General features: G+C 35.9%; 1 long non-coding RNA gene across 2 annotated transcripts in view; it reads left to right on the top strand.

Annotated features, from left to right (window-relative positions):
- LOC102164639 overlaps positions 1–27226 on the top strand; it is a 98113-nt gene that overhangs the window by 11931 nt on the left and 58956 nt on the right. Inside the window, exon 2 of one of the 2 annotated variants that reach the window (XR_002339178.1) lies at positions 26139–26239. This is a non-coding gene — a long non-coding RNA (uncharacterized LOC102164639). Of the gene's footprint in view, positions 1–2571; positions 6091–26138; positions 26240–27226 lie in introns of those variants that run through there. The other variant, XR_002339177.1, reaches the window with a different exon arrangement.

The raw sequence follows: 27226 nt of genomic DNA, 5'->3' as shown, positions 1-27226 counted from the left end.
TTATATTTTCGTTCTGAAAAATGTAAGAAAATAATATAGCATTTCCTGATATTTCAGGAGCAGATTCTGTTAGTATTTTCACGAAGAACATGTTTATTCTCCTACCTCCATCTTGATAATAAGCACTCTTCATTTAAAATATCTCTTTTTAGACAACAGTTTCATGCACAGAGATATGATAAGGAGGACATTATTTTTCAATAAATACATATTCGGCTGCAATGAAGTGTCAGGTACTTTGTTAAATATTTATGCAGTCAGTTGTAGTCCCAAAATGCTGAGGACTTCTGCATTGCAAGATACATATTTTCTTGGAAATGATGAAAACCTTACTTCCTACTCTAAGACATTCATATGGCACAAGATAAAAGCCACTTCAAGAGACTCCTTTTTCCTCTTCAATTATTCCCCACCTTCCTTTATTATTATTTTTAACTCAGAGGCAAAGGAATTACTTGTTGAAATTCTAAATTGTGGGAACACAAGTTTGGGTCCTTAGACTCTTTCTTGGCTGGGAAGGGGAAATGCCTGACATTTCTTACAGAGGACAATGATGACAAGCTATATGTGGTCTGGACATGGCAATCACTTCTTTCCCCTTGAACTCTTAACCTTTGAGGTTTATAGACTGGCTTAAGCTTGAATCTGAACTCTCGCAAGACCTAGTAAGGACATTTATTTTCAGTGGAGAGCCCCCGCATTTTGGAAATTCCTCCTTTCTCCAAGTGTGACCAAATCTAAGTTTAAACCTCTGAGTAATTTGTGATGACATGTTTTAGAGTAGCCTCTGAGTTGCTTGTGGGTGGCACTATTTTTATTAGTAGTGCAGGTTCTTCTTTTACACTCATTCTATTTAGGGACAGATTTTCCTTGCTATCGACTATCAGAAAGGAGAGTACATTCTTATTAAACCAAAGTGGAGTAAAATACAGAAGCAATTACCTGAGGACAAATCTTGTCAAGAGGTTCATAAAATAAATTGATACAAAGCACAGACACTTATAGATACAGTTCAAAGCCATGGTGACTTGATGCTGAGATGCTGAATGTAGTTCCTGTGGAAGGAGGTGGGCAGAGCCATTCTCACAACACACAGGGTGCCTGCTGCTTCTGTAAGAGCTCACTGCAAAACACGGCGAATGCTATTTTCACTTTTTGCCTTTTTTGGGAGGGTAAAAGCAAAAAGTGTATTTGAATTTCTTTCTATTAGTAAAAACACGTACGAATGGAGGTCTTTTGTAGAAGTGAAGTGGCATAAAGTAAATTTTCAAAAAGGAGGATACCTGCCTGACTTTACATCCGTTTCAGTACACACTTTAAACAAAGAAATGATGAAGAAACATGTTCCAAGCAATTCATCTAATTCAGATTACAATCCCCAGAGACAGCAAGCAGAAATCAAACTCCAGACCATCTGAGACTAGCCCAAATTTAACATCTCTCTAATGAGGCCATCTAAGATTGCTCCCTGAGGAGTCAAGTCTGAGGTTGGAGTGGTGTGAAAATTTTTCCTATCAAGCACACATGCTCTGACATAGCCAAAACATATTACGAGGTCTCCTTTACTCCTAAATATAGTCAGCATTCTCTTTGCTGTTTTGCAGGAACCTTGGATTTAATAAAAATGAATTTCAGAACAAAATTACTGAGTATGTACTGATGGGACAGGTAGCTTGTTGAAGAGGAACCATGAGGCATATGTAGTGTCAGAATGTGTCTTTGGGTCTGCTTCTGTTAGAAGGGAAAGACCTGCATCCAGATGAAGTAGCCAGCTGCATGGGGTGGATAGAAGGTTCTCTGAATGTCAAGTCACTTCCACCACTGCCTAGATACTCTGCCTGAAGTTCTTGCTATTTGTCTAACTTAAAGACTCTTTAAGTATATTACACTATGGTGCTCTGGATGAAGAAACTCACCCATTTTATTTATCCATTATTTCAATAATTTGAATTAATATTAACTAACCAAAGAGCTGAACAAGGTACTGCAGTAAAGACACCCATGTCAATTTCACATTGAAGGAATGGCAGGTAAGAAGGTTTTATAGGCTGTGTTTCTATCTCAGCTAGGAGATCATCATGGTAGTGCCTCTGCCCCAAAAGAGAGTTTTTAAAATGTTAAATGAGAGTACATGACAGAACAATTTTTCTAGAATCATGAGGTACCAGGTTTTAGAAATGGACACACTTATATATAAAAATTGGGGCAACTTCCATTTGACTGGGATCCAGTTATCCCCCTTTTATTACTTATTAGACAACTATTTGTATGCCTGAGATTGCTGATGCATATCCAACCTATGTATTTATTTACCACATTTCACCTCAATAAATCTGCCATGTTTTGGCCCCAAATCCTATTGCAAGGATGATGTTTACCACACATCTTTAAGCTATAATTCTCTTTACTGGGTTGTCAGTCAGTTACACAATCTAAGATGTGGTTGTGATATTTTATAAAGACTAGTGAGTGATAAAGCTGAAGAGGTTTCAGAAGTAGGATGCAAACTAGTAGGTTCTGGGGCTGGGAAATGGTGATTTTGAGCTATTCTCTTCCACTTCTTATTCCCAGGTTCAAAAATTTTATCCTCTAAGTAATTATATTGAAATAAATAACTATGGACTGACAACAAAGATGGAACCAAGAGAAGAGCATCTTTGAACCACTTTCATCTTAAAGACAAGAGAAACCACCCAACAGCACTTAAGATGTCCAGTGAAGTCTCAATAGAGCATTTGTAAGAAAGACTCTTTCCATTCCAAGGCAAAATAAGATTGTAAAACACCATTTTTTTTCATACTTGTGGGAACATAAGTCCACATTTGAGAGTGGCTTCAGCTTGGCAGTGAATACATCTGGGGATCATTAGCCATCAAGGTCTTGTTAGTTTAAAAGTGGAATTGGAAGCCATGAGTCCTAAAAAATATGAGTTGCACCCTTAGTAAGGAAAATGTTCCCTCTGAACTGTTTCTAAAAGGGTAGAACGAGAGACAGTTTACGTTTAGGTTATGAATACATGTCGGAGAAGGAGAACTGTGCAATAAACAACTTAAATCATCTTTTGCTGTATTAAATGCCCAAGGAGAAAGGGGAGGGGAGGCCTAGGAAGAAGAGAAAAGAATAAATAGAAAGGAGAAAAGGGGAGAAGAGGATAGTGGGAAAGGAAGGGAAGGAGGGAAGATGAGGGGAGAGGAGAGAGAAGTCAGTCTTTTGAAATTATGAGACCAGATTTCCTGTGTCCATGAGTCATCATTTAAAGGCATTTGATGACATTTAATAGAATTCTTGATTTTAACAAGGCAGATTCTGCGTGCACAGGACAGCATTGTGTCGTGAAAAGGACAAAATAGTAACTGGTTTTGTGACTCATTCACATTATAAAGAATGAATCCCTTCGTGTATTCACACCCTAGAGGCTATTTCACTTTTTTGTTAAATTAAACAAAGCCTTCATTTGTAGCCAGGCAGTGGCACCTCTTTGTGGTTACATCACCACAGATGTAATGATACTCTTAAAAGATTATGCTTTCAGTTGGTTCTATAAATGCAGTCATGGGTCGGAGTGTATACAGTATATACAAACACATATGTGATGATATTTATTATCAGCCCACATCTTATTTCCCCCATTCCTTTCCCTTTAGTTTGATGACAATGATGGATTTGAATTCCAAAATGTTAGTTTCATGATTTTTTTTTTAGTCTAAAATAAATATCTCATAAGTACTTTCCTCCTTGGGCAATGTGTTTCTCATTTGCTGTGGCACTAAGTGTATAGGTATGGCTGACCGCTAACCTGACATATGCCTGTCACCAGGGACTGCTGGTTCTTTCATCTTCTTAATGGACATTTCTCTACAGATGTCTGTGGCCTACCTGACTATAATCCTTTAAATTTTAATTCACTTTACATTTAGCCTGGTCATAAATACCATTTAGGTACCAATACTCTGCTTTATGCAATCCCTAAGGTGGTGCTTTTATTTTAATGAGGCCATTTGCAACTTAAGAGCAAAAAAATTCCATCTTTGATTGAATATATTTGTCAGTTTTATTCCCGATTGGCATTTTCATGGGAAAACTTGGATAAAACTAAAGGATGGCTGCTTACCAAGTGGGATAAAAGTTTCAGTATGTTTCTACTTTCAAAATTTACTGAATAAATGGTCTTTGAAATTCATTTTGAAAACATCAAAGTAAACCCTGGCTGTAATCAAAAGTAAAATCCGGAATTAAGTTATGTTGCAAATGAAATTTCCACTGTTTTTTTTTTTTTTATTTGAAAGGAAAAAATAAATTGAGACTCCAGTTAATAAACTACTTAAATAATGGGCTAGCATAATAACACATGGAGGTGAATGCAGAAGGATACATACAAATAGTGGCTAATTATCAATTTTGCAATTATGTTGTCCCATTTTTATTCCAATGTTATAGTCTTTTTATGAGGAACACAGTATGTTCCCTCCCCCCAACGCTAGCATTTAGGATCTGGTAGATTGCCATTGACTTTTTAATTTATTTAAAATTTGGTATGAAGTACATTTATTTAAATAGTATCTTTAAAAACTGTATGCACAGTTTTTTAATCATGGGGTCAAATTCTCCACCCTAGTGCACACACTTTGCTGTACACTTTTATAGAGTTTCTCTGTATTCATAGAAATTAATTTCTAGGCATATGTGATTAGAAATATTAAATTAGGTTTTTGCTCTGTATAAGTCAGTGGTGATTTCATATAGTTTTATTTGAGGGGAGGAGCAACAGATGAAAAATTAATTAGAGAAAAAAATTTGAAATATTTTCTTGGAAAGCAAAAGAACTTTGACTACTTAAAATGCTATAGTAAGTGGATTAGTTAACATGGTAATTAAACTAATTATTGGGTTATTTTTACAAATTTGGTTTGTAATATTCCTCAAAAATGACAATTATGGTAGTTATTTCCTTAAGTAAGATGGATGATGTTTCACTATTTAACTCAAGAATATTTTGTACAAAAGATTTTGTATTTCCCATTTAATCTTTTCATCTAATTTTAAGATATTGTTATATTTGACAAATATGGCAACTAAGGTTCAGAGAGGTTAACTTTCTACTGTTGTACTCAAGTCATGAATTGGAATTCAAACCTATATCACTCAGAATCCCAGTATTTTCAAAAATTGTCTTCTCTATTGCCTTTTCAATGTTTCCTAAGTATAGTTTTTTGATTATTTATTTAGAGTGTTAAAGGTAAACAAGTATTTTAACATGACTAGGCCGGAATACAGTGTGGAAGTTGCAGTTATGACATACCTTTACTAATCCTTCTATCAAGGGCACTTTGTCCTTCAGAGAAAAACCTAGACCATAGAAGGCTGGGAAACTTGACTATGCATTTCAGCAAAGGCCTGTGTAATTTATTTCCATATTTTTTTATGATTTTGTTCTTAAAATTCCTTTGAGTAACTGAAACCGCAATAGAAATAATGGTATTATGAGCCTAAATAATATTTTATACCAAAATGCAAAGTTTATAAATGAACTTACTACCACTACTGAGATGGAGCAAGACCACCCCTACTCATGTCCTTTCGTCTGCAGAAAGATTTTAGTCAAAGAACAAGTTGAATCAGAGAAGTAAGAAAATGCAGAAGCAAAGGATGACAGTCACAAATATTAATAGTTTAGTCATTAAGGAAACTCAAGGACCTTTAGTTCCTTCCCAAGGACTATAGGTACTATTCTGAGCCACATCCTGTGAGCTGTCTTGCAGATACTAAAACTCCTATCAGGTGGAAGAAATTAACTACATTATGACCAGACTGTAGCCATGACATCAGCTGCCACAGTTTCAAGAACTAGCTTCTATGAAATGGAACAACCTTGGAACTGAGATGAACTGTACTTAAAATAATCAAGATGGCTTTGGTCAGACCACCACATGACCAATTTCAAGAGGACTGTCAGAGCTGACTGCTATTTCTGCATGTAGCCCCCTGCCTCTGCTTATACACCCCTGAAACACTCCTTTTAAAGGTCTTGTCCCCTGGTTGTCCTACTCCCTGGTTTACCAGCCTCCAAAATAAAGCAAACTTTCCTTTCTGCCAGACTTGCCTCTTTATTGGATTTAGATCAGGGAACAGCCCCACCCCACTTTCAGGAACAGTTTTTCTGCACCATGAGGCTGATGCTTTCTCTTGATATCTGGCTCCGCTTGGTTCCCCTCCCCACTCCCAGAAGAGCCTCAGCCATGACAAACTCCAGGAAGGCTGCATTAAGGATGGATCCAGAGGGTATTTGGGGGTGTGTTCCTAACAATTGTTGAAACCACTTGTTTAGGGGATCCTCCCAGTTTCTCCCCTGCTAGACACTGCCTGCCAACTTACCGTTTCCCTTGGTGGAATGGAAAGATGCCTCTGGACAAACTAAAGAATAAGTCCACTGATGTTCACCTGGGCAAATTTCTCTTTTGAGAAGAATGTATCGAGCATTTTCCAGTTGGTTCTGAACATGCGTCTGATGTTGAGGACCATTTGTGTTGGGGAATTGTTTGTTTGGGACTCTGTACTGGTCACCCCCTCAGAGGATTTGTGCCAGTGCTGTCTTCTGGCGTGTGAATGTGTATGATGTGACTGGTATTCTTGTTACCCTTTATAAAATGAGAAATTCAGGTTTAATTCATTAGAAAGATTTTAGCTATGTAACTATGACTAAAGAAAAAGAGTTTTTTTGTTTTGTGATGTTTTGTTTTGTTTTTTTTAAAACACTCCATGACAACAATGCTCTTTAGACCCCAGAGAAAATTGGGTAGATAAAACTCTTTTGGTTATTTTTGCATGTGCAGTTAGAGAAATCTGGCTTGATAAAATACTTTTTTTCAGAATTCTGACCCTGAGAGAACAAAAATATGCCTAGGAGAAAGCTTGACATTAACTCTTATCATATCTTAAAATACAAACACAGACCCCTTTGCCTCAGATTAATTGGTAGAATTTCAAGCCAAAAAAAAAAGAGTGTTTGGAGGGTTTGGGTTTATTAAACACACATCTTATACCACATTACAGCTTTAAAGATTGTGCTATGAGAAAAATGTATGTTTTTAGAGGTTATGAAATAGGTTCTTAAATTTGCCAATCCCAAACCACTGGTATAATAGTTCAATTACTTGTTTCTTGGTTTTGTTAAGATTTTTAAGCATTAAAAATCATGATATATAAAAATGATTAGGGAAACATTTCAGTGTGTAAAGCAAGTAGGGTATGTGTTATCAGTGAGAGAAGATATAAAGAATGGAGATGTTTTGCTGAGAGTTAAAAGGAGAATAATTTTGTCCTACAGTTGGTTGTTTCTGGATGGGAAAAAATGAGGAAAATTAATATAAACACAAAAGGTGTAACTGGGTTACCATGCTGTACAGTAGGAAAAAAAAATTAATTAATTTAAAAAAACAAAAGGTGATAGATGGTTTGGAAAAAAGGAACTTTGAGAAAACAATTTTATATGTTGTCAGAACTGATTAAGATTATATTGGATTTAATTAGGTAAATGAACTTTAGTAAGTTGGTATGAGACTGGAATTTGGTTTTCTTTCTCCTTGTTAAAAAAACAAAGTTTTCCTAGAATATTGAGCTGCTTTTGATAACAGATTTGTAAGTTCCTTTATCTAGCTAACTTTGAGTTTTCCAGAGGGGCCCTGAGAAAAATACTGATAGGGAATTTAAAGAATTCAAATGGAAAGCTATTGTTTTACTTCTAATTGTACTTTTGGCCCCAATATTCAGAATGGAAAAAAAAATTGTCTAGTGAAGTTGTCACAGAATGTAACTACTCATGATGTGTATAACTGCTGGCTTTAAGTTATTGCTAAACATACATGTACAATGTTTGTGTGACAATTGGGTATAAGTGATAAAGTGTGTGAACTATAAAGTGTTCCCATTAACATACCTCTGGGCCTGTTCATGATATCTGATTAGTTTTTTCTGAATGTGGAGAACCAGACAAAAAAGAAGCCTAGCACAGAGGGACATAAATGGACCAAGAGCAGGCAACTAAGCCACTCTGGCAATATTGGAAAAATATATTGATTATCAATGCTTTCCATGGAAAAGATTTGCAATTAAAAAGGGAAAATGATGAAAGAAATTTGAACCTATTGAAGTATGGGAAAGTCATTCTGACTTATAAATTAGTGAATTTGAAATTTAGGCCAACCAAAATAGCCTGTTATGACCTATTGAACATGCATTGTACATGCATGTTCAACCAATGGTACTTTAACCATTAAGGAAAAAACACACATACATTCAGAGAATAATACAAAGATGAATTTTGATTATTATCCTCACTGCAATATGTCTACTAATTTTCACATATTTGCCCAGGTGCCATAACAAAGCAATCAAAGAGAGGGGTATTGTTTTCATAATACAAAATATTGATGCTAAGCTTATAACTCAAGTTTATTTCTGACTCTGCGTCCATTCTTCAAACTAGACAAAACAATGCCCCATTTCACCAGGAAGTAGCCAGAGCAGTCATCACCCCATTTCTTCAGAGTTGGGGAAAATTGAAATAGAGATGGAAACTAAAACCATGTTCTTCTGCCAAGTCTGTGATTAATCTCTCTATCCAAAATTGTATTCCCTTTCTTGTTCCATAACTGTCCTTCCTCAAGATTGATGAGCATCAAAGAAATGGAGGTATTGAAATGGAGTAGGACCCTGTGATCCTCCTGCCATCACCTCTGCCTGCCTTATATGTAGAAAATTTAGCCAAAGAATGTTTTTTAAAATACTCAATGAATTTTATTACATTTATAGTTGTACAACAGTCATCACAACCAAATTTTATAGCATTTCCATCCTAAACCCCCAGCGCATCCCCCCACCCCCCCAACCTGTCTCATTTGGAAAACATAAGTTTTTCAAAGTCTGTGAGTCAGTATCTGTTCTGAAAAGAAGTTCATTGTGTCCTTTTTTTTAGATTCCACATGTTGGCGTCTCACTGTCTGACTGACTTCACTTAGCATGATAATTTCTAGGTCCATGCATGTTGCTGCAAATGCCATTATTTCTTTCCTTTTAATGGCTGAGTAATATTCCATTGTGTGTATGTACCACATCTCTTTATCCACTCCTTTGTTGATGGACATTTAGGTTGTTTCCATGTCTTGGCTATTGTACAGAGTGTTGCAATGAGCATTGGAGTACATGTGTCTTTGCGAGTCATGGTTTTCTCTGGCTAGATGCCCAGGAGTGGGATTGCTGGATCAAACGGTAGTTCTATGTTTAGTTTTCTGAGGAATCTCCATACTGTTTTCCACAGTGGTTGCACCAATTTACATTCCCACCAACAGTGTAATAGGATTCCTTTTTCTCCACATTCTCTAAGCACTTATTGTTTGTAGACTTTTTGATGATGGCCGTTCTGGCCAGTGTAAGGCAGTGCCTCAGAGTGGTTTTGATTTGCATTTCTCTAATAATGAGTGATGTTGAACATCTTTTCATGTGTTTTTTAGCCATCTGTATGTCTTCTTTGGAGAACTGTCTGTTTAGAGATTCTGCCCATTTTTGATGGGGTTGTTCATTTTATTGGTATTGAGCTGCAGAAGGTGTTTATAAATTTTGGAGATTAATCCCTTGTCAGTCGATTCATTTGCAAATATTTTCTCCCATTCTGTGGGTTGTCTTTTTGTTTTGTTTAGTGTTCCTTTTCTGTGCAGAAACATTTAAGTTTAATTAAGTCCCATTTGTTTATTTTTGTTTTATTGTCATTACTCAGGTAGATCTGAGAAATATTGCTGTGGTTTATGTCAAAGAGTATTTGGCCTATTTTTCCTCCAAGAGTTTTATAATATCTGGTCTTATATTTAGGTTTTTAATCCATTTGAGTTTATTTTTCTGTATGGTGTTAGGAAGTGTTCTAATTTAATTATTTTACATGTGGCTGTCCAGTTTTCCCAGCACCACTTATTGAACAGGCTGTCTTTTCTCCGTTGTATATTCTTGCCTCCTTTGTCATAGATTAGTTGACTGTAGGTGCATAGGTTTAATTTGGGCTTTCTATTCTGTTTCACTAGCCTATATTTCTGTCTTTGTGCCAGTACCAAATGGTTTTGATGACTTTAGCTTTGTAGTATAGTCTAAAGTCAGGGAGCCTGATTCCTCCAGCTCCATTTTTCTTTCTCAGGATGGCTTTGGCTATTCTGGGTCTTTTGTGCTTCCAAACAAACTTTACAATATTTTGTTAGCCAAAGAATAAGTTTAATCAGAGAAATAAGAACTTGCCAAAGCAAAGTAAAACAGTCAAATGAGACCAAATAATAATAGTTTAGTCATTAAGCAAAGTCAAGGACTTTTAGTTCCTCCTCAAGAGCTATAGATACCATTCTGAACCATAACCTGTAAGCTGTCTTACAGATTAGACCACACATAACTAATTTCAACATGTCTGTCAGAGCATTGTGCTGTTTTTGTATGTAGCCTCTTCCCTCCACCTGTGAAATCTCTTGCCCACTGGTTGTCAATGGGGGGAGTTGGCCTTTGGACAGGAGTCAGCCTCCTCTCCCCCACTCCTGGCCTCCAAAATAAAGCAAACTCTCCTTTCCACCAAGCAGCCTTGCCTTCTTAATAGTTTTAGAGAGGTGAGCAGCCAGACCACACTTTTGGTAACACTGCCTTCCCTAATATATAGTGATACAGATATTTAGATGTTCTATGAATAGAAGCCTCAGTATCTTTTTCCTTTACCAAGTAATTAAACCACTGAGGAAACTCTGCTTGCATTGAGAAATAAGTCTATCTGTCATGGTTTATCACCCAGGATATTATTTGCAAACAGATACATGGGGAGTTTGTAAGAAAGGATAGAGAAGAAGAAAGTTTTTTATTTTATTTTATTTTATTTTATTTTATTTTATTTTATTTATTTTAGGGCTACAGATGTGGCATATAGAATTTCCAGGCTAGGGGTTGAATTGGAGCTACAGCTGCCAACCTATGCCACAGCCATAGCCATGCCAGATCCAAGCCATGTCTGTGACCTACACCACAGCTTGGGGCAAAATAGGATCCTTAACCCATTGAGAGAGGCCAGGGATCAAACCTGCATCCTTATGGATACTTGTTGGGTTTGTTTCTACTGAGCCACAATAGAACTTCCAAGGAGAAGTTTTATAAAATTAAATTTGAAGTCGAGCAAGCTATTCTTTAGGTTTTTGGAAACTAACCCTCAGAACACTAGTTCCTGTTCTCTGTAACCTTCTTGCCAATCTCCCATTCTCCTTCCTTCCTTTTTTTTTTTCTTCCTATCATTTTGTCCTAAATTCCTTGTTCTCTCAGTTAGCAATTATCTACCTACCTCTAATGCTTAAATTAAAAAAAAAAAAAAGCAAGGAAAACAAACAAAAGTAAGTCCAAATCTATTTGGAGGGTTTGGTTTTTCAGTTAGTGAAAATACACCAAGCAAATGTTCTTGAGTAATCCAGGAATCCTTATCTTCTTGGAGGCTGAATAAACTCTTAGATCAAAACTTTGGTAGAGCCAAAGCTAATACATTTACAGACTGTATATCCTTGAGTACCTTTTAAAATGAGTATCATTTTTCATACATTAAAGGCAATGGTTTTGAAGTATCCTTACTTTTCTCCATAACTGATAACAATAAGCACATCAAATATTTATCTCACCTTTACTACTTGCTAGACATTGTGTTGAAATTTTTGTTCATTATTTTATTCCTCACTACTTCCCATCAGCTGGACCACATCCTCTCTAATCCAAGACATGAATGACTGCCAGCATCGCCTAATTATTCTTGTTGCTCCTTGATGGCTTTCTATCTATTCATGCAGGAGCCAGAGAAATCATTTAAACATAAGATATACTATGCCACTCCTCTTTTCAAAATCTTTCTGAGGCTTTATATTTTACATAGAATAAAATCTAACATTCTTACTCTGCTCTATAAGACCATACATATCTGACTATATCTCCTGTTATATGCTTGCTCTGTCCAGCTCACTCTAACCTGCAAACAACATTGGCCTATTCATTGACCTTTGAACAGGCCATGCAAACTGCTGTCTCAGTGCTTTGCACTTCCTGTTGCTTCTGTCTGAATAGCTTTTCCTTCAGATAGCCACGTGGCCAGCCCCATTATTTTATACAGTTACCTCAGAACACAGCCACCCCCATTTATTTATATATCATCTCGAGTTGCTTTCTTGCTATAGTTGCGTAGTTAAGTAGTTATGAAAGAACTGTCTGGCCTACAAAGCCTAAACTATTTACTATTTGTCCTTTTATTAAAAAAATAATTTGCCCACTACCCCCCTCCTCCCACTCCAGTATTTATCACTAGGTAGCATGAAGTACATTTTTATTTGTTATATCATTATTATCTGTCTCCACTTGATATAAACTATCTGGGGGTCGCCATTTTCAGCATTTTATTTATTGCTGTATTTGCAGAACCGAGAATAGTAGTATGCGGCAGGTAGGATGTTAATAAATATCTGTGAATGCATGAAGAAATTTGCTAGTTGGCAAACTCTGACTTTATTTTCTCAATTTATGTTTCTTGGAGATGTGAATAATTCTCTATAACTGTCTGACATATCTTATTCTACAAAAGAAAACTTCATCTTGTTAAGAACAGTGGTATTGATGGTAATGCAGCGATTGCTGGCCATCAACCTTGGGTTAAATCTAGGTGAAAATAATCTTACTCCATAGGGATTTGAATTTTTAAAATTATAGTCAGAAACAAATTTTGGTTAAAAAAACCATGCCATGTATGACATTGTAGAGCAGGGTAGGGGTGGAGGGATGGGTGTTCTTGCCTGTTTATTATTAAAAGCAATTATACTGAAAGAGCTCATGAGATCCTAAATAATTTCTAAGGGAAACATATACTCAAGGTGTTATGCTTTTTGAAAGAAGTCGAGAACCTGAAATCAGAAGTGGTAAAAGTCCTTGGTTCTATTGTGTACCAACTATATTGTGTACCAACTATATTGTGTACCAACTATATTGTGTACCAACTATATGTACCAACTATATTGTGTACCAACTATATTGTGTACCAACTATATTGTGTACCAACTATATTGTGTACCAACTATATGTGTACCAACTATATTGTGTACCAACTATACCTATATGTGTACCAACTATATGTGTACCAACTATATGTACCTATTGTGTACCAACTATATTGTGTACCAACTATACTGTGTACCAACTATATTGTGTACCAACTATATTGTACCAACTATATGTGTACCAACTATATTGTACCAACTATATGTGTACCAACTATACTGTGTACCAACTATACTGTGTACCAACTATACTGTGTACCAACTATACTGTGTACCAACTATATTGTGTACCAACTATATTGTGTACCAACTATATTGTGTACCAACTATACTGTGTACCAACTATACTGTGTACCAACTATACTGTGTACCAACTATATTGTGTACCAACTATATTGTGTACCAACTATATGTGTACCAACTATATTGTGTACCAACTATATTGTGTACCAACTATATTGTGTACCAACTATATTGTGTACCAACTAAATTGTGTACCAACTATATGTACCAACTATATTGTGTACCAACTATATTGTGTACCAACTATATTGTGTACCAACTATATTGTGTACCAACTATATTGTGTACCAACTATATTGTGTACCAACTATATGTGTACCAACTATATTGTGTACCAACTATATTGTGTACCAACTATATTGTGTACCAACTATACTGTGTACCAACTATATTGTGTACCAACTATATTGTGTACCAACTATACTGTGTACCAACTATACTGTGTACCAACTATACTGTGTACCAACTATATTGTGTACCAACTATATTGTGTACCAACTATATTGTGTACCAACTATATTACCAACTATACTGTGTACCAACTATATTGTGTACCAACTATACTGTGTACCAACTATATGTACCAACTATATTGTGTACCAACTATATTGTGTACCAACTATACTGTGTACCAACTATACTGTGTACCAACTATACTGTGTACCAACGATACTGTGTACCAACGATACTGTGTACCAACGATACTGTGTACCAACGATACTGTGTACCAACTATACTGTGTAGCAACTATATTGTGTACCAACTATACTGTGTACCAACTATACTGTGTACCAACTATATTGTGTACCAACTATATTGTGTACCAACTATATTGTGTACCAACTATATGTACCAACTATATTGTGTACCAACTATATTGTGTACCAACTATACTGTGTACCAACTATACTGTGTACCAACTATACTGTGTACCAACTATACTGTGTACCAACTATATTACCAACTATATGAGGATTATTAAAATATCTATATTACATGATTATTTTGATGAATAATCAAAATAAGATGAACTATGGTTTAATCTACATCACCATAAATATTCAATGAATACAAGCTTAATCTGGAAAAATCTGATTTTTTATTTTTCATCATTTTAAAAAACCAACAAGTATTACAAATGGGCTACTCTTGGAAAATATTCTGATGTCCATAAGGTTGATTTGGTGTCTTTCTAACTATTGGTTCAATATTTCTCTCTTCCCACATACCTTTATGCAGTTTCATAGAAATTTGAGGGGAGCTGACCTGAGTGGACCCAGTTTTTCCACTGACTGGCTATGTTGTCTAAGCCAATTATTTTACATTGTTGAGACTCATTTTTCTCCTTATGTAAAATGAGGATAATGATGATAACTACTTAATAGTAGTCTTATAAGAATTAAAGGACTGTATTAAAGTATTTAACAGAACATCTAACATATTTTAAGTTCTAAAATTTCATTTCACCAAGGTCTCCCTCTCTCTCTCCACAGCTCTTACCAACCAGGGTCAGCCATATAACTTGTGGTTATGCTACATGATTTTCAAGTCACCTAAAAAATGAAACAAAACTACTAAAGAATATGGCATAATATGGTAACACTATGTGTCCAGGATATTTAAACCTTGTTGGAATTTTGAAATTACACACACATGCACACACACACACACACAAACTCAAAGAAAATATTCTTTGATGATAAATTTCATACCCCTGAAGAAAAAAAAAAATCCTAATCTTTCAAAGGATCTCATGTAGATACTGTGTTATTCTCCCAGAATTTGGCATGGCTATTTTCTTGAAACACATCCTCAGTAACATCCTATTTTGTTCCCAACATCAGATATTTCTTTGCTTTTGAGGGAGGGGAGAATTTCTAGGTTACTTTTGTTTTACTCTCTGAGTTAAAAAGAAAGTTATATTACTGTAAAACCTAATATGCAGCTCAAGGAGAAAAAGGAGTCTGTCCCCATAACTATAAGATCTGACATCCAGTGTAGGTCGGACTGTTTTAGAATTGAAACTCAGCAACTGCTTTATTCTATTTGTTTTCTTTACTGCTGCTGTGTACAGGCTGGAATGAGTAAAGTCCTTCCACACTGTGTCTGAGAGCTCTTTCCTGGTCTTGCAGCCACACCTAGCCACTTAAGAAAGCATTTCTCTTTTTATTGGTGTCTCCGGGTACTCTTTATTTTACCTTTATCTGCATTCTTCTGCATTTCATCTATGTCTTTGATCATGCTGTACTTTGACCTCTTTCTAGCTTGAAAAGGTTTTATTCATAGACTATTCCCACCTTTCCTAACCTTTCTCAGAGTCAGCTATTTTTCCAGAGGGTCAGCAGCTATGGAATTCAGCATGCTAACTTCAAATAGTGACCTCTTTAAATAAACATTGCTAAAAGGAGTTGTTCAAAGGATGTTGTATGGACTAAATAAAGCTGGACTTAGTCAACCTTGTGAAGCAGTTGTAGTTTATCTTTCTCTTCCTCTTCTTCTATCAAAACATGACTATCCTGTGTTCCATTTCCTTAGGGTGCTGCTTAAACTGGATGACATCAATACTTAAAATGTTGAATTAATATTATTATAGCCTTTATTCCCAGTTCTCTCTCTCATTAGTAGAATTTGTATTTACCATATTTCAAGGCTACAAACATATTTTTAAACATAATTTAGCTACATTTGAAATTAAGATACATCTTACAATCTATGACCTGTTGTAATTAAATTGGCAATATTTTTCTTCCTTCGTTGTACAAAATAATGCTATAACTTATAACTGATGACCTCTTAGATTAAGTCAGAAATATGGAACTCCTAGAAAGCAAGAAGCATTAATTTGTCTGAACTTTAAGTGCAATAGAATCTTAATGCAAGAATCCATTTTGGCCAAGGAGTAATATCCTTACTTTCTCTAAACTCAGCCTGTCACATAGGTGACTGCTGGTTCCAGCTATAAAACAATTGGCTCCAAGTCCAAAAGGAGCATCCCCAAATTTAGCTAAAGGAAGCAGCTGGCTTTGCAGGGATGGGAGTGCAAACTTTCATAGAATAAGTTTATGATACTCATGAAGGTGCCAAGATGGTTTTAAGGAATATAAGAGAAAGAGTAGGTATAGAGTATACTATGGGGGGTCTGCTTCCACCTCTGTTCTATAGGAGGTAAGCAGAATTTCTAAAGCCTACTAAAAGGGGGAAAAAAATAAACACCTTTATTCCTAGCATTCATTCCTGTTTCATTATGGTTGTTTCCTGAAATTTATCTTCATAAAAGTAGGACTGTGATGCTTTGTCAACATCAATGGGGTGGAATTAAACAAAAATGAAACACACAATCTGTTCAGTTTCCTGTCATTTAACTACTTAATCATGTAGCATGTGTCTTCTACTCATTTCCCAGCTATTAGCTCATGATTTATAATTCTAGGAGGAATATTTCCACTTGTGCAATGCTGCCTGATATGGTTAAAATTACACTGCCCATCTTGTATCTCAGATGGATTTGCCAGGCTACATATCTTTAGAAATCCTTCTTGGGCTCTAGGGACTGTGTGCTTGCAATGAGACAAATTTGCCACTAGATGGTGATCTTGCAAATTAGCTCACCGAACTGTATAGTGAGAAGACAGAAATGTTCGGTATTTTTTTTTTTTTTCCTAACTTTCAATGTTATTTGTACCAAAATATAACTAACTTACATCATTAAAGCTTAGTAATGTAAGATCATGAGTCATAATTAAAGAATTAAAATATAGGTTGAACTATACATAGTTGTTCTAAATTCTGGTTAAGACACAAAACTGTGGGTTACCTTCTAGGCAATCACAAAATACATACTGATTCCTATCTCAGAGATAAGGCCAAAATTTCATCAATTTTTAAATACTTTCATGTATTTTCAGTGAGGTTGATTTGTGGACCTAATTTGTTTGGGATTAGAATTGATGATCTTTACAGTTCCTGTGAATTTTAAGGGTAAATGCTTTTTAATCACTTGAAATTAAATACTATCTCTAAGTCATAATCTCTGTTAAGTTTTGTTGCAATATACTAAGAACCTCTTGACCAAATCAGAAATATTCTAGTACATCTGATTACCTTTAGCTAAATTTTGATAATCAAGTTTAGCCTTTAATGCAAGTTCGAATGACAGTCTATCTTTGTGTGCCTGCAAACACAAAGTTATGGCTATTAATGTTGAAGGAAAGACGGAATACCAGAGTAATATTTTAAAACCTCCTTTTTATTTATTTTTCTCCTTATGTGTTCTTCTCTTAAACTAGACTCAAGAAGAATAACTTTAAGTTGCTGTTGAAATCTTCTTTCTTTTTTCTAAAGACATAACATTGTTTGCAGTAATTTTTTATACACAAACAGCATAGTAATTTCTATGTGTAAAGTCTGAATCTCAGGTTGGTTGGACCACATGTTTAAGGAACGCATATCTGATCCATAATTGTTTGCAGAGACCTGAGCCTAAGAAAAGTTGTACCTTTTTCTCTTTCTTTCCTTCCTTCTTTCCTCCCTCCCTCCTTTCTTTCTTGCCTTAGCATCATTAAATATTTTTCTAGGTATTCAAGGATCACATTTTCTTCTTAGATACATCAGCTCTCCAGTGTTGGCTAATAGAAAACCACATCTAAGGCCAATAGGAGGAATTAAGTTATGCATAAAAAGAAATAAATTGTCTCCAGAAATAATCAGAGCCACCACCTATATACTGTGCCTTAAATTGTTTCTGTCTTCTCTGTGTACTACCAACTCAGCTTCTGTCCACTCATTAAAATACTGTAATCTCTTGCCAACTCAACCTACTGTAGTCTTCACACTGATAATGTGTCCCTGGTCTCAGATTCCATTTGATTTGGTCAAGCAGAAAACCAAAGTTAGTAGTATATTTCTAAAGACCCAGGTAGACCCTAAACAGCTACCACATTTAAAAAGTTAAAAACTGTGCCATTTGCTATTGTTTAAAATGGCAAACTCGGCAACAGTGCCTATTGAGTTTAATTTTTTTCAGAAGAGCTCTTACCCAACAATCAATCAAAACCATAAACCATGAACAGCACTTATTCAAACAGAAATATGTTTATAGAAATTACAGTCTAGGTGATATATACAGCATTGTGAAGGAAAAAAAATTAGAGAACAATTTGTAATTCTTTTTTTCTTTGGTCTTATTGAGGTATGGTTTCTGCTACAGGATGTAGAAAGCTAGGAATTCTGCTCCAGCAACTGCAGAAGTAAAAAAGCTGGACAAATTGAAAATTCACAGTTTTTCTCAAACCTGTCAGAGAGCTAAGTACATAAGACAGGAAGTCATCTAGAAAGCTGGGGAGAGGCAGTTGGCTATAGAAAGAGATAGAATACAAACACTTGTTTCCTAAGGCAGGGGTCACCAGACACTACCAGGAACTCACTAGGATAACTCTCAAGTTGAAGGTAGAGTGCAGACTGGTGGAAGGTGAAGGGTGAAATTGGAGGGGGACCCAGGTATTGGGGAGGGGAACTTGCACTCCAGCAGTCGTTTTACCCATGAAACCCACCAGGTGATAAATGGAAAGAATGCGAAAGTCCCAGAGACAGCTTCTTTTGTGTAGGAGAAAGAAAGAAAGTAGACATTGAAAATGAGACATGAAACTGTCCCTCAGCACCCCTGCCCCAATCTCAGTTTTCTCCACTGTCTCCTTTAAGAAACAAAAAACCTTAATGTAAAGAGAGAAGGACAATAAAAAAAATGTATTTCTTCTGGCACTGATGAAAACCCATTGCACCTGGCAGAAGAAATAAGAAACAACCCTCCGGCCCTAGAGAAGTGGTGAGGACATATTTTTAATAAAAACTCTAACTGGGGGAAGGAGCAGGAACATGAAAGCCACATCCAGGAGACCCAGGGATGCTTCTCTCCTTCACTTTCTGCCACAGGGCCAGGATTGCGGGGTAAACTTCAAGAGACAGACCTCCTGTGAAACACACTAAAAGGGAAGATTGGACCGCAAAGGTGGAATAGAAATGGAGGAAAAAACGTTGGGAAGCCAGCCTGTACTTTAAACACAGGTATCGATAACTATTTGAAAACTATTTTCCACTAAAGGCGAACATAGCAACAGCAAGTTCAAAACTATGTCTAGTCACTTATGATGGGAGCATGATAATTTGAGATAAAAGAATGTATACATGTATGTGTAACTGCATCTCCATACTGTACAGCAGAAAAAAAAATTGTATTGGGGAAGTAACAATAAAAAATAAATAAATAAAAAACCTATCTAACTCCTGGCTAACACAAAACTTCACACTAAAAATTGAACGGGTGCGGAGTTCCCGTTGTGGCGCAGTGGTTAACGAATCCAACTAGGAACCATGAGGTTGCGGGTTCATTTCCTGCCCTTGCTCAGTGGGTTAACGATCCGGCGGCGTTGCAGTGAGCTGTGGTGTAGGTTGCAAACACGGCTGGGATCCCGCATTGCTGTGGCTCTGGCCTAGGCTGGCGGCTACAGTTCCGATTCGACCCCTAGCCTGGGAACCTCCGTATGCTGCGGGAGTGGCCCAAAGAAATAGCAAAAAGACAAAAAAATAAAATAAATAAATAATTGAACGGATGGAAAGTTCTTCCTATTACAAGCATAAAAACTACGTACCTGGGAATTCCTGCTATGGTGTAGCTGGGTTGAAAAATCTGACTGTAGCTGCTCAGGTTGATACAGAGGTGCAGGCCTGATCCCTGGCCAGCACGGTGGTTTACAGGATCTGGCGTTGCTGCAGCTGTGGCATAGGTCGGCTTGGGTTCAGTCTCTGGCCCAGGAAATTCCATGGGTATGGCCATAAAAAATTTTTAAAATAATGACTTATCCGAATCTCTATTTTCCTACACAAAGTATTTGGCTTTCTACAAAAAAAAAAAGTATGAAGAATATGAAAAGGCAACACATACTCTGCAAGAGAAAACACAGTTAGTAAAACCATCAGACTCAGCACAGATGTTGAAACTATCTAGACAGGGAATCTGAAATTACTATGATTAATATGTTTCACAAACTAATGAAAAAAATTGCACAACATGAAAAGTTAGATGGCTAGTTTCACCAGAGAGAAGAAAACCATGAGGAAAAATCAAATGGAAATGCTAGCAATGAGTAGCATAGCAGTACAGATAAAAGGTGCCTTTGGCTGAGTGGGGAAATGAGTGAACTTGAGCAAAGGGCAATAGAAATCGCCCAAAGTGGAACACAAAGAGAAAAGAAAGTGGGAAAAACAAAAATAACATAGAACAAAACATCCAACTACTGTGAGACAATATCAAAAAAAAATCTAACAGTTGTCTAACTGGAACCTAGAAGGAGAATCAGGACAGAATGGGACAGAAGAAATAGCCAAGAATTTTCTGCAATTAATCATAGCCATTTTGATGCTGTGATCCAGGAAGAGCACAGATCCAGGAAACTGGACGACACCGAACCGGATAAATAATCCCTCCACAGGATGGCAGGATAGGGAGGTGGGTGAACACAGCTAGGCATATCATATTAAAAATGCTGAAAACAAAGATAGTAGAAATCTTGAAAGCAGGTGAATCACAATCAGAGAAACAAATATGTTATAGCTAATTTCTCATCAGAAACCGTGAAGGAAAAAAACCACTATCCTTCCAAGGAATGTACTATCCTATATTCTTTACCCAGAAAATAGCATCATTCAAAAAAGAAGCATAAATAAGGGCTTCCTAAGACCAATAGAAAGCAGCTTATACTTCAAGAATCGTTAAAACAAATTTATCGGACAGCAGGAATATGATAGCAAATTGAAATTTGAATTCTTTATCAAGAAGCAAAGAGCACTGGAAATGGAATAAATGAAAGTACAATAATTATTAAATTGCTCTTAAGAGCTTAAAAGATAATGGTCAAAAGAAAAATAGTAGCAATGTATTATGTATTTACAGCAAGTATACAATAAAATGTATGGCAGCAATAACACAAAGTTGTGGGGGAAAGGAACTGGAATATGCAGTTATAATGGCCTTATACTACTGTGAAATAGTGTATAAATGGTATTTGAAATGAGTCTGATTAACCAAAGATGTATATCTAAACAATAAATCAGCCATTAAAATATGAAAAAAATAATAGTATGTTAACAGTGGAGATAAAATGGATTGATGCAAAATGTGCAATTAACCCAAGAGAAAGCAGAAAAAGAGGGGAAAATAAGGCAAATAACAGATAGAAGGACTAAACGGCCATGTTGCTAGATAGTAGATTTTAATCCTCTAGACTTCTGTTGTTTTCTCTAGAACCACTCCGATGAACCTTAACTCATATGTATAACTAGAATAATTTAGAAACAATCTTACCTGGTATGAAGATGCATTTCTACAGCTTTCATGGTTTTCTGTAGACAGAGTAAATACCTGGACTCATTCATTCATCAAATACTCATTGAACAAAGGCTTTCTCATGCCAAGCACTGTGCTTAGGACAATGGATACAATGTTGAACAAAAATAAGCACAGATCTAGTTTACATTTTCCAGTACTTACTGCCTTGTAGGTTCTTGGTCAATAAAAGTTTTCCAAAGTATATTCAGGCATTTTTCTTTTTAAACAGCTACCTTCTGATACAATAAAGAAGTTATTATTTTAGAATATTTTAATATTTGTGGCACTGCTAAGAATAAATCTTTGAAAATGAGGGGTAGTATAAAAACATGTATCTACATATAAGAGACAGTATTGGTTGTCTACATGACATTCATTGTCTCCTTATATCTTATTAAAGAACTTGATATTTTTCAGGTTTCCGATCTTTCGATCTTTCGCCGTATGACCTGTATGACTGATCCTATGACCAGATGTTAATCCTTATCAATCTAAATCAATTATCCAATTTAGCTTGCACACTTAAACCAGTGAATAATTCAGAAACTCAAACTTAATCCAATCAGTGTATGGCATTCCAGCCATGGTTATTTTTACTCCATGGGTTGATCCTTGACATAATGAGTCAAACACAATGGGAGAGAGGTTTTTTTAATTTTTTTTCCTCCGAAAATGGAAAAGTGGCTTTTTTTCTATTCTGCTACACAAGACAAGGAGTTAGGCTATCCTGGAGGTTATTGACGATTATGTTTCGGCCTGTTTGAGAACAAAGCAATACACATACAAGAAATGGCCTGATACAATTATAGAGAGACCGAGTTGGAGTCATAGTTTTAATTTTCCTTTTGCTTGCCCTATCCTGAGAACTCCAGTTAGATGAGATTCACTTAGTCATTTAATAAATATTAATTGAGCACATACTATATATCAGACATTCTTATAAAGGCATCCCCTGCTTTTTAAAAGTTCAATATGCCACTTCATTTTTACGTAAGACCTACATTAGTACCTGTCTGAGCTAACTGAAAGAAATCTAAAGACAATTTTTGCTTAAAAAAAAAAAAAGGTTAAAAGTGAAAATAGAGTTCAATGCTTGTTTTGGCACAAGGCATTCATAGAAGCGGGACATGTTTCAAGCATCAAAAATGACATCACCAAATGCCTTCCTTCAAACTATACGCTCCATCTCAGCATCAGGTGCCATGGCTTTGATTTCTATGAATTTCTGTTCTTTATCTCAATGTATTTTTTGCATCTGTTAGCAAGATATGTCCTAAGGTGACTGCTTCTTTGCTTTACTTCATTTTGGCTTAGGAAAGATTTCATAAGAGTGCTCTACTTTTGAATAGTGGAAGAAACGTATGCTAAGGATATAGCATGACGGCAAAGAACAAAAGCCCATGCCTTCAGAGAGCTTATGTGCATTGTAAAGGTAGAAAGTAAATAAGAGAAGTAAATATAGAATAGATCAGATGTTAAGCAATGCTTTACTGTATTTGTTATTTTTGATTGATGTTCCTCATTCATGTGGCTATAACTTTCCATCTGAGGTCATTTTCTTCTTGCCTCTTTTCCCAGGAATCCTACCCCCAAATTGCTAACCCCTTCACTGCAGCAGCCTTGAACTCGACTCCCTCTTCCTCATCTCAGCTCCTTCTCTCTTTGTGAAGGTGGTAAAATGCCTCCAAAGACAAATCTGGAGCCATGTATTTCTCTTCTCGTTAGGATAGGTTCTGCCTGTTGCTCCATGTCTAAAAACAGCTGCCTTGTATATTTTTGGTTGGGGGAAAAGTCCAGCGCCATTCTCACAACCAGAAGTAGAAGTATACCTGAGTCTTACATGATGAATGGGATTAGGAGAGATGGACTTTCTAAGTATAAGAAATAGTCTGAATGGAGATTCGAAATAACTAAATATTATTGATGCAATTGTTGAATATAGTTAGAAAAGGAGGACAGTGTATTTCTAAGAACCATGAGTGGACACATATGTGACTAGAGGGAAAAGAAAGGAAGAGCTACATCAGAAAAGGACTTGTATCTGAATAAGCATGTATCCCTTTCCCACCTTTTTTCCCTATTATTTTTGCAGTGCACATTGCTTATTGAAAACTTTTCTGTACATTTTCACTATAAGGTTGATTAGAGTAAAACCACAACTAACTGTTCACTGTTATATTTCCAATTCCTATTTCATAATAGACACACTAATGTGTGTATATGTCTGTATATATTAAATGTATTTATCTGTACATATGGGCTTGTTTCATGCATTAAATTATTTTAAATTATTGCTGATTATATCTAACTAAAAGGCATTACCTATGATTAAGTGAGTTATTTTGAGAAATAAGTTTATTCTTCCAGGAAAATATGTTACTAAGAAAATTTATTTATTTCATTAAAAATTTCAAATATTGGCCTTCACATTAAAGCTACCTCAGGGCAAAAGTTCAAAGGGATTGTAATTAAGTAAAATAAATACAAGCGTGAATGTCCAACATATGTTAAATCAATGAAATACCCATTTTAAAAAATAACTAGTACAATTCTCTTGGTAGGTCAAGAGCCCGGACAACAGTGTCACAAATAATTTAATTAAAAAAGTCCATTTGGTGACCGCAAATGGTTATGATATTACAAGAAAGAGACTTCCTTTGAGAAGTACTTTTCTTGATTTGGTCTCCCATTGAGAAATTATTGCTAGTTCCCAAATCAAAAAACTTAGTTTTTGCCATGTGTTTTCTAATATATGATGAATGTGAGAGAGATGTTTCAAAAAAGCCACCTGGAACAAAGCAATGGGGGCACCCAAAGCTTCACTGGAAAAAATAATAAATATTTTAATTTTCCCTATTTGCATTTAGACATACTTGCTGGAACCTTTAAACACCAAAATAAATAACAAAACTTCTGAGCTATCCCATCTGACTTGAATTTTGAAAGTGTTTTACATGTAGTTAAATTCTACCTAGCTTCTCTAAAGTGATGCTTCTAGGCTCCCTGTTTTATTTTTTAAGTAAAAGTATTTGACATATTGAAATTCAGTTACCTGTCAATCAGCTGCATGTGGAATAGACCCCTTGTGGATTAGACCTAATATTTTTTTTAATTTCATAAAATTTTATATTCCACAGATATTTATGACATTTTACAGATTGTAGGCCCTTCATAGGACTTATTAAGTAAATGATTTTCCCATCTTTTTGTTGTTGTTGTTGTTATTTGAGTAAATACTATTTTTATTTTAGCATGAGAAACTGATTTGCAAAACTTTTATCTTGAAGAGCTGAGGGGAATTTATCAAAATCAGGTGGACAAAATAATTTTATATAATAAGATGAATATATAATACCTTCCAAATCCTAAAGGAATGCTTTCACCCTCTGCAGAGGCAGAAGGCAACTGTCCAGGCTAAGATAATTTAGAAAAACACATTAGGGTTAGAACTCATTGAATGCAATATAGTGACCTGAGTTAAATTGAGCAGATATTTTAAAGGGGGTATAGATGAGGGACTATTTATAAGCCTAATGGGGATTTTATAATATAAAGAAAAGATTTAACCCAAGATTCCCTAGGAAAGACTAAAGACAGGTACAATATATCTGCATATACATGCAAGTTTCTATATAAACACCCAGGGGAGAGCTCTCTGTCTGTTCTCTCTCTTCTTTCTCTAACTCTCTGTCTCTGTCTTTCTCTTTTTCTCTCTTTGTAGATTTTCTTTGCATTCAGTATGTGCTAAATTATATCACACTACCATTTTAAGCTTTTATGTTTCCTCTGTACAAGAGAGCAACCCAGACTGAAACTGGAATCTCTTAGTCCTAGTGTCTAATTTCTGGCCCCCTAAATCTGATTGGCTCACCTTGGGCAGTTTTCCATCTCTTTTTAAATTCCTAATAGAAATATTAATTTTGAAGTACTGTTCTGTATCATTTATTTGCCTTCAATATAATGCTCTACAGAGGAAGTTTAAATTGCTAATTATTTTACTTACAATTGTAACATGGTGGTTCACTATATGACTTTGTGTCATTTGTAAGATAACACAAGAGAGAATTCTACACCACGGATAACTTAAAATCTTTAAGAAACTTGGAGTTCCTGTTGTGGCGCAGTGGTTAATGAATCTGACTATGAACCATGAGGTTGTGGGTTCGATCCCTGGCCTTGCTCAGTGGGTTAAGGATCCAGCGTTGATGTGAGCTGTGGTGTAGGTTGCAGACTCAGCTCGGATCCCCTGTTGCTGTGGCTCTGGCGTAGGCCGGTGGCTGCAGCTCGGACTGGACCCCTAGCAAAAAAAAAAAAAAAACTTTAAGAAACTGGTAATGAGTATTTTTTTTTTTTTTTTTTATCAGTAGAGCCATTAGAACAGAACACTGAGAACCAGAGGTTTGAGTCATGAGCAGAAACCTTTATATCCCAAATCTGGACTAAAGACAAAGGTAACTTAAAATTGGTAAGTGGAAGAAGGAAGCTGTAAATATCAAAGAAAGCATAGTGACTAAAAAATTCATGCATGTTATCTCCTTTTTTTCCCCTACTTTCCTTATTGTTTTGTATAAGAAGCATTAGTGAAAGTGAAAATGGCAACTTAGTTTTTAGAACATAGCCAGATGGGATTGCAATGGAACAAGAAGATAACTTAGTATGAATCTATGAAGAATAGTAAAAATAAGAGAACTTCTCATCTTCCATTTTGGAACAGAAAAGAACATTTGCATTTAGACAAAATATAGTTGTAGCATATTAAGCAGAAGCGAACCCCCATTACTATTTTATGGTATAATGATTAATTTCATATAAAAATATGAAGTGGATACCTCAAAGCAAAAACACTTCCTTATATCGAATGTATTATTTGAAGAATGTAGAAGCAGGAGTTCCCGTCGTGGCGCAGTGGTTAACAAATCCGACTAGGAACCATGAGATTGCGGGTTCGATCCCTGCCCTTGCTCAGTGGGTTAAGGATCTGGCATTGCCGTGAGCTGTGGTGTAGGTTGCAGACGCGGCTCGGATCCCGCGTTGCTGTGGCTCTGGCGTAGGCCGGTGGCTATGGCTACGATTCGACCCCTAGCCTGGGAACCTCCATATGCCACGGGAGTGGCCCAAGAAATAGCAAAAAGACAAAAAAAAAAGAATGTAGAAGGAAAGTTTCTTTCCATACTTCTGCTCTCTTTTAGACAAACTCCTGTAGACACTACTGTTTCCTCTGCTTAGCGGTCACTTGGCCTTCTTCAGTAGCAAAACCATGGTGTTTAGAGTCAAGGGGGGCATCACATGATCATAATGAAGCAAAACTCAGGTGAAGCAACTATATGAGAATCATGGTTCCAAAATATGGAGACTTTTGTTCTTTTATGAAAAACTGGAGCTATTAGATCAGCCCTTGGGTACTTTTAGATTTCTTACAGGAGATAATAAAACCCCCATTATTTACCCCATT

Source organism: Sus scrofa, chromosome 15 (assembly GCF_000003025.6).
Source record: "Sus scrofa isolate TJ Tabasco breed Duroc chromosome 15, Sscrofa11.1, whole genome shotgun sequence".
Classification (NCBI taxonomy): domain Eukaryota; kingdom Metazoa; phylum Chordata; class Mammalia; order Artiodactyla; family Suidae; genus Sus; species Sus scrofa.
Note: the sequence above shows the minus strand (reverse complement) of the source record. Positions and strands in the feature narration are given on the sequence as shown.